The sequence below is a fragment of the Palaemon carinicauda genome, chromosome 40 (assembly GCF_036898095.1).
Source record: "Palaemon carinicauda isolate YSFRI2023 chromosome 40, ASM3689809v2, whole genome shotgun sequence".
NCBI lineage: Eukaryota > Metazoa > Arthropoda > Malacostraca > Decapoda > Palaemonidae > Palaemon > Palaemon carinicauda.
Window position 1 is genome coordinate 10920832 of NC_090764.1, and position 10000 is coordinate 10930831.

Consider the following 10000-nt stretch of genomic DNA (forward strand, 5'->3'; position numbering starts at 1 on the left):
TATATATATATAAAGCATATTGTATAAATACATGTGTGTATATTCTGCATAATTAAGAATATATATGCATGTATATATATATATATATATATATACAAAGAATATCAAACTTTCCACCAAGAGCTAAATTACCTGGCCCCTTGAAGAATGCCATGTTGGCAAATCCGGTGTGACCCGCCGCGTGGTAATGCCTCAGGGCCAGGAGGGATTCCCAAGGGTTCCTCAGTAGTACCACCACTTTTCGGGGGTTCCGCGGGAACTAGAAATCGGAACTCTTGGCCGTTGTAGATTCCGTCTGTTACCTCTGAGGAAGAAGTTGAGATTAACAGATGTTTGTTTGTGGCTGTGATTTAATATGTCAGTTTTAGGAGAGTTTATTGATTTAGGATAGTTTAAGTAACGTTAACTGTTTATGGGATTAACAGATGTTTGTTTGTGGCTGATTTCACATGTTAGCTTCTGTTGTTTTTATTATTGATTTAGGATAGTTTAAGTAATGTTAACTGTTTATGTGATTAACAGCTGTCTGTTTGTGGGTGTGATTCCACATATTAGTTTTAGGCAAGTTTTTATATTATTGATTTAGGAAATTTTAAGTAACGTTAACTGTGTACGGTATTATCAGCTTGTGTGTTTGTGGCTGTGGTCCATGTGTTAGTTTTAGGCAAGTTTCTTTGATTTAGGGTAGTTAAACGGTAACTTTTTATGAGATTAACAGCTGTTTGTTTGTGACTGTGATTCCTCATGTTAGGTTAAGCTGTTTTTATTATTGATTGAGGATAGTTTAAGTAACGTTAACTGTTCATGGTATTAACAGCTGTCTGTTTGTGGTTGTGATTACGTATGTTAGTTTTAGGTAAGTTTAATTATTGACTTAGTTTAAGTAACATTTACTGTTTATGGGATTAACAGCTGTCTGTCTGTGGTTTTGATTGCATTTGTTAGTTTAGGCCAGTTTACATTATTGATTGAGGATAGTGTTAGTGACATTTACTGTTTATGGGATTAATAACTGTCTGTCTGTGGTTTTGATTGCATTTGTTAGTTTACATTATTGATTAAGGATAGTTTTAGTGACATTTACTGTTTATGGGATTAATAGCTGTCTGTCTGTGGTTTTGATTGCATATGTTAGTTTAGGCCAGTTTACATGATTGATTGGGGATAGTTTTAGTGACATTTACTGTTTATGGGATTAATAGCTGTCTGTCTGTGGTTTTGATTGCATTTGTTAGTTTACATTATTGATTAAGGATAGTTTTAGTGACATTTACTGTTTATGGGATTAATAGCTGTCTGTCTGTGGTTTTGATTGCATAAGTTAGTTTAGGCCAGTTTACATGATTGATTGAGGACAGTTTTAGTGACATTTACTGTTTATGGGATTAACAGCTGTCTGGCTGTGGTTTTTGATTGCACATGTCAGTTTAGGCCAGTTTACATTATTGATTGAGGATAGTTTTAGTGACATTTACTGTTTATGGGATTAACAGCTGTCTGGCTGTGGCTGTGGTTCCATATGTTAGTTTAGGCGAGTTTCTTTATATAATTGATTTAGGATAGTTTAAGTAACATTTACTGTTTATAGTATCAACAGTTATGTGTTTTGTGGCAGTGATTTCACATGTTAGTTTTAGTTAAGTATGTTTTTATTAATTTAGAATATTTTGAGTAACAATAACTGCTTTTGGGAGATGTTCCACTGCGCCAAAAATTGATAAGAATTGGATGTAAACTGATACTGGGGAAATAACATTTACTGCGCTAAAATGGGCTAAAAAAGGATGAAGAAGAGCTACCCACTTGAATATATTTTGAAATTTATTAAACTTTTATTCAGTAAACACTGCCGGTATAAGCTCCCCCAAGTACTGTCTTAACCTTTCATTATTATTATGTTATATTATAGTATATTTTGCAATATAGTTTATTAATAGAAAGCCAGATAAATTTTACTTACCGTCAGGTAAAAGCGGAAAACTATGTGTTTTTTGTATAATCGTTGTCCCTTGTCTATAGCCATCTCTCTCACCCCAGAATCCTGCCAGAAGGAAAAAGTCGTTATTTTCTGCTTAAGTAAAAAAATATATAATTTTTATTACAAAAGTAATATATACAATTTTGCCATGTTTCAATTCAGTAAAAAAGTATAAATTCAAAATGCAGCTTGAAGCTTTTGCGCGAGTCCTCTGTGTTCGTTATGTTATTTTATTGCACTAAAGCTGTGGTATAATATTATTGTGTATTGTTCATATTATTATTGAGACTTATTTTTATTTATCAATATTTTTTTTAAAATTATTGTTATTATTTTTTTATTTATCATTTTTTTTTTTTATAGAATTATTGTTGTTTTGTAGACTTCAAAGGGTATTGAAGAGAATAGTCTAACATTTCCTCCTGTATACAAAGCCATTTCCTCTGTCACCAGAATGAGATAATGTTATATAAAGGCTAAATTAGTTATGTTGTTATATGCAACTTTGTACACCAATTAATGAGTATCATCATAAGTGTTTAAGTGTTTCTATGTGATAACTAATTTAGTATTATGTGAATGGCGTTTTAAAGGTTACATGTGATTGCCTACAATGTAATGGAGATTGCCTACAAATTTTATAAATACTATAATTATATGAGCAGAAAAGTTATATAACTGGTATTTAGAAACGATTGCTTTATGTTTGAATATCTTTATAATTTGAAAATGGGCGACATTTTCTTGCATATTTTCACGGGTCGATTCGATGCCAGTTTTGGAGGTTATATTTTGGTTTCCATGAAACGGGTGATCAGCAAAAGATAGGAAATTAAAGTTTAATACTCTGTCCTTGTACTACACTATTCTGTACCCTTACAGTGAAACAAACTTTTATGTTTGGTTGATGCTTGGGTTTTGAAAACACGCTGTATTTTTTAGGTCCACATGAATTTTTGTAATATCCTGCACCCGAAAGAGATATTTTGTATTTCTTGAATTGCATCGTTTAAAAATGCTGCGAAGATAAGCTGAGACATGTGTCAAGGACACCTTTTATAAAAGGGAACTCGCCTCTTATTACATCACTCACGTTAGTCAAGCCAATTGCGCATAGGGTATGACTTCTTGTAGAAAGCGAGGTGCCATGGATTGTGGATAAGCTCTGGGTAAGACCATTTTCAGGTGTCTTGTGGGTTTTTATTTACATTTTCAAAATCCATCACAAGGTTTTAAAAACATTTTTACTGACTGAAGCAAAATGCGTAATGTACATACAAGTTTATTCACCAGATTTGTCTGGATTCCCTCAGTTTTATCCAATGAATCTTGAGGAATTTTTGAGTGATTTAGATCTTTTAGAACTCCTAACATTATGTGATGTTCCTACTTACTGAGGTAAAAGGTGTACTATAACTACAAGTATATTCAACAAGTTGTTCTGGATTCCTCAATTTTATCCAATGAAACCTGATGAATTTTTTAGTGATTTAGATCTTTTAAAACTCCTAACATTATATGACGTTTTTACAAAGGTAAAAGGCGTATTATAGCTACATTTATAATCACCAAATCGGTCTGGGTTCTTCAATGTTATGCAGTGAAACTTGACTAATTTTTGACTGATTTAGGAGATCGTTTGGGACAACTAACCTTATATGTGTCTCTGTGTTAGGAAAAAATGGTTGGCTATTTCTGATAATTTTTTGTATCTAGATTTGCACACCAAGTTGATTTAGTATGTCTTAATAGCTGTTTTTCATATTTTGTTATCGTTGCTACTTTTAATCAGTAAACAAGATATATATTCTGAGACTGTGTTACTCTGAAAATATTCATTAATTCTATTGAGGAAAGGGAAGAGAACGTTTAATTTTTGTCATTTTGTGAGCCACGGAAATTGGGCAAGACAAAAGATAAACCTTAATTTTTTTTTTTTGCGGAAAAAATAACAAATAATTCCTCAAATTGTAGTTTGTGGTTATTTTCTGTTAGTTTAAATATACATTGAAACCTTGCATTACCAATAGACCTACATATACACTTTAAATTACTCATACACTTTAAATTACTCATACACTTTAAATTACTCATACACTTTAAATTACTCATACACTTTAATTACTCATACACTTTAAATTACTCATACACTTTAAATTACTCATACACATGGCTTCTGGAATTTTTCCCTTAAGTTATGATGCTATATATAGTAACCCATCTTACAGTGTGCAATAATAATTATTGGCAGTTATAAAACGCATAGAAATTATTCTTTTGCGGCATGAGTGCTATTATGTGAAATTGAATTACCTAATGAAGCAGGCAAAACTGTAGTAAGTAATTTCAGGATGCCTGTGATGTAATTCGTAGTAAATAAAGATTTTTTTTTAAAGTTATTTTATTTTTGGAATAATTTTGATTTTGAAGACCTTTGGGGGGGGGGTTGTGGGGGGTGATTTCTAGGCTGTCAGAGTGGAATGTATTAATCCATTATCTTGTCTATCTTTGGAAGTGAAATTAACTTATGATCAACCTTACTGATACTTTCTCTCTCTCTCTCTCTCTCTCTCTCTCTCTCTCTCTCTCATGAGTAATCATAAAATCACTGAAATACATAGCTGTAAAAAACTGACTGTGATAATGAAAACAAATAGAATGTAACTTGATGAGATTAACAATTATGACTTCACGGAAGTATAATAAAATATGGCAAGTTATACATTTTTACTCTTTCAAAGGGAAAGATTGCGTCACCTATCATTAAAATCTCATATAATTGATTTATTAATATTTAATAAATGATATTTAAAAAAAAAATGTTTGTCGTTTGCATGCTAATTTGATGATTACAGTAATAAGTTTTTTTTTTATGTTGACTTGACATCAGGTTATTGGATTTTGTTTTATTAGTTTTCTTTTCATCTAAAATCCATCTCTTTCGGTAAATATTCCCTTGTTAACCTCGTACATTAACTTCATTATAGTCAATTCTTTTTATTGAGGCAGATTTGCACCGACTCGCAGGGGTGCCCTTTTAGCTCGGAAATGTTTCTTGATCCCTGATTGGTTGGGCAAGATAATTGTAACCAATCAGATAGCAGGAAATGGTTTCCGAGCTAAAAGGGCACCGCTGCGAGTCGGTGCAAATGCGCCTCATTAAAAAAAATTGAGTAGTTAATTATTTATTTGTTTATAACCCTTTCTTTTTTGCTCCCTTCTGTTCTTGATAAGGAATCGTTAAGTATAGCTTGTATACAGATGAATTTATAAAGGATTTACTAATTAAAAAAAAAAACACTTCTTTTCCCATTTTGTTGACGTAACAATTAACGAAGTATTTTTCTTCAGGAATAACAATTAACCGTGGGAATAATTCTTATTTTTTTAACCTTTTTTTTCATGTATGTTTTAATCAAGAGCATTGTTTCCGTAGCTCTTCTGTATATTAATAGAAGTCGAGAGGATTTGTTGTTTCGTCGTTTGTGAAGTGTTGATGTGAAAGGTTAGCAATGTTTGTATTCTGACTATACACACATTATATATATATATATATATATATATATATATATATATATATATGTATACACTTTTTTTTTTTTTTTTATTTTAGCGAACGGAAGCCCAGTGGGAATACATAGTTTAAACTCGATATTTTAAGGATGCAGCTTGTACAATGCTTATTCTAATACTAGTGTGCGTAACCCGTCGAAATGAGAGCTAAATATTTAGATAGATATGCACCCACGCGCACATATACAGATCCAACCCTTCCCACCCCCCTCACCCTTTCTTAAAGCAACACGGGTAGTTGGGGAAATTTGTGGAAGATTGTTGCTCTCTGAGTGGTTGCTGTTCAGCGTGACAGGAATACTTACACATATACACTCACATTATATATATATATATATATATATATATGTATAAATATATATGTGTATATATATATATATATATATACATGTATAAATATATATATGTGTATATATATATATATATATATATATATATATACATGTATAAATATATATGTCTGTGTATATATATATATATATATAGATAGATAGATAGATATATATATATATATATATAATATATATACACATAGATACTACATACATATATATATATATATATATTTATGTATATATATATTTATGTATATATATATATATATATATATATATATTATTTTTCTTTAGTTTTTCTTCGACGAATGTTTGTAAGTAAAGGGAGGGAAAAATAGTTATTGATGACTTAATCTTTTAGTTACATTGAAAAATAGGGAATTTTATCCTGTAATATGTAGTTGGTTGAAAGGGATTAAGCCTTGAGAGAAACGCTGGAAATGATCGTATTCAGAGTTGCCATTTATTAATTTTATTATGAATTGTCTGGATTATTAGTGCCAGTAGACAGTGACGTCCTAAAGTACTGAAACTAACGATACATTATTTTTTTTTTTTTTTAAGAACGAAGAATTATCACGCGCAGATTTCATCTAATCGAAATAATCCTAACTGTTTCAGTAAAAAATACAATAGATAATGCATGTTCTAATAAAACTAAATATATTTAATTCCTGTAAGTTGAACATTTCTTTCCCTTCAGAAGAAAGCATGTTCAGATTCTCCTTCGATACATAAGCGGAATAGTTCTAGAATTGTTTTTACTGTCCTCTTTCTGCAAGAGCTCAGATTAATTAGCCTTTATTGGTACGAATTTATGTCCCTTGAAATGCTACAACTCCGAATCTGATTGTGCTTTTTTTTTTTCTTATATATAGGTGCTTCTTCGCTATTAGGCTACGAAAGGTGTTTTTGCCAATAGCTACTAAAGGTGCTTCGCTATTAGCTACTGAAGGTGCTTCGCTATTAGGCTACTAAAGGTGCTCCACTATTAGCTACAAAAGGTGCACCGCTACTTGCTACTAAACGTGCTCCGCTATTAAGCTACTAAACGTGCTCCGCTATTAAGCTACTAAACGTGCTCCGCTATTAAGCTACTAAACATGCTCCGCTATTAAGCTACTAAACGTGCTCCGCTATTAGGGCTACATAAACGTGCTCCGCTATCTAGGCTACTAAACGTGCTCCGTTAGCAGATTACGAAGACTTCAGTATAGGAATGTGAAATACAATTAAAAGCAAATCAATGCCATTGTTGCATTATAAATAGCTGGTATTGTTAGTTTTAATTTCACATACATCCGTGCGTTTACTTACAGTTTCAACTTATATAATTTTCAATCTTTTGCATTTTTTAGTGGTGGGTGCTTTACAATTATTTACAGAATATTATATAATTATTTTTGGAAATATAATAATCTGGAGAGAAATATAGTTTCGCGTATGGTTATCAAATATTAATTTCGTAATCGCATGATAAATGTTGTCTAATGAGGTAGTAAATAATAATTCATGCTTAATAGCCAGCAAAAGAAAAATATTCCAATGTTCAGTGTATGTGTGTGTGTATATATATATATATATATATATATATTAAGTACTGTATGACCCATATACAATATTCTTCCTCTTTGGAATATAGATACTTATAACTATTTGTATTCTGAAGAGAAAGGGAGATGTTCCCTTCGAAAGTATTAATAAATTTAATTTCCTGTGAATGTGGGATTTTTACTTATCGTATACATGGAATATTATATATATATATATATATACATATGTATGTATATATATATATATAAATATATGTATTTGTGTGTGTTTTGTGTGTATGTGTATGTATGTATGTGTGTGTGTCTATGTATGTATGTTTGTGTGTGATACAGAAATTCACCTCCTATGTAGCGATGTTATTCTAAAGGCGCTGAATTTCTAACTATTTTCGAAAGCCATAAAAGGCTCGTTCGTTTTACAATAAGAACAATCAGTTTCAGTGTTGACAAACAAAATATAATTGAATCGGCTGCAATGTACATTATTCATTTTATAAAGTATTCATTCCACGAATCTCTTGTTTACAGGTTTTGATTGATGTGTTTGTTTGTGTATGCATTTAATTTGTTGAAAGTGTTACATACGTTGTTTAAATGTCCTGTTTTTTCAGATAATTATTTATGCATTGTTAGAAAAAACCGTAATTTTAATCGAAATTTTCCGTAAAAATTATACTGTTCTCAACCGTATTTCAGTAAAAATACTGGCGACCGTAATTTTACCTTACTTTGTTATCATCTTTTACGGGGTTGGTGTACCGTAATATCACTCCATTACGTCAATATATCCATTTTAAAACGGTAAATATCGTAGAATAAATGTTCCCAGACATTCACCGTTTTTTAATGCAAATTTTTAACAGTAAGCGGTGAATGCCTTCCTCAAAGGAGCTATTAATAATTAATTGGTAGTGTCAATTGCACAGCACAAAGCGGTCCTTTGTATTCGGACATCACTGTATTATTATACTATTGAATCCAAAAATTAGTGTTAATGATCTGGTCTTTTTAATAGTTATCAATACGCATGTAAATTCAGACTTTATTATTGTGAAAGTGAACTGTGTAACGTTAGAGCAGAAATTTTTAATCTCTTGAATAGTATCAGTTTTTTCAAAAGAGTTTAATTGTTACAGTGAGACTTCTGGTAGCTGCATATAGAAACTGCTTCAATACTAGTAATTGTGAAAGGTTTTTAATAAGCTTATAAATCCTCTAATGCTTTTACAAGTACGCGCTTGCGCTAGCACACATACACACGTATATTTTTGTTTTTATATATATTTATACATATACATATATATATATATATATATATATATATTTGTGTGTGCGTATGTGTGTGTCATCATCATCATCATCATCATCATCATCATCATCTCCTACCCTTATTGACGCAGAGGACCTCAGTTAGATTTCAACAGTCGTCTCTCTTGATCTTACATATAAATAATAAATAAATAAATATATATATATATATATATATATGTGTGTGTGTGTGTGTGTGTATATATGTATATATATATGCATATATATATATTTATATTATATGTAATATATAATTATATATATATATATCTATTGAGTGAATCAAGCAGACTTTAAAAATAAAAAATCTCACCTTTTAGTGCAAGGGCCTCATCGTGGTAAACGGAACCAGTGAAGATGGCCACTGAGGGTCTCAGTTATATATCGGAGCCAGGTATTTCCTGCACCTGGGAAGGACACGGCCGCCACAATGGGGCGCGCCTCCGGCTACCATGAATCTGCCGAGGGTCAAGAGACAAAAAGGATTAAGATGCCATTTTTGTAGAGTATAAATAACAGAAAGGAAATGCAAAAATAGTGATGTTTATTTGCTGTGAAAAAATAATTGTTTTTTACTTAATGTTATTGTGATATTTTGGAATATACAACAACAACAACAACAACAACAACAACAACAACAAGTGCTAATGTTATTGAGAGATTGTGGAATATACAACAACAACAACAACAACAACAAGTGCTAATGTTATTGAGAGATTGTGGAATATACAACAAGACCAACAATAACAAAAACAAAAAATGCAGCCGGTTGTAGTCCCTGGAGTACAAAGACCGCAGACATGTCAGTTTTATAATTTATAGATAACAGAAAGGAAATACAAATTATAGTGATCTGATTGATTTGATAGGAAAAATAATTGTTTTTGTATTTAATGGTATTGTGATATTGTGGAGTATACAACAACAACAATAACATTAAATGCAGCTGTTTGAAGTCCACTGGAGGACAAAGACCGCAGACATGTCAGTTTTGTAAACTATAAATATCAGAAATGAAATGTAAATTATAGTGATCTTATTGATTTGCTAGGAAAAAATCTTTATTTTGTATTTATTGTTATTGAGAGATTGGGGAATATACAACAACAACAACAACAACAACAAATACATTCGTTTGAAGTCCACTGGAAAACAAAGCCCGCAGACATGTCAGTTTTGTAAACTATAAATAGCAGAAAGGAAATGTAAAATTACAGTGATCTGATTGATTTGATAGGAAAATATCAGTGTTT

General features: G+C 31.1%; 1 pseudogene; it reads right to left on the bottom strand.

Annotated features, from left to right (window-relative positions):
* The window catches only part of LOC137631973 (uncharacterized), a 44085-nt pseudogene that overhangs the window by 6762 nt on the left and 27323 nt on the right, over window positions 1-10000 (bottom strand).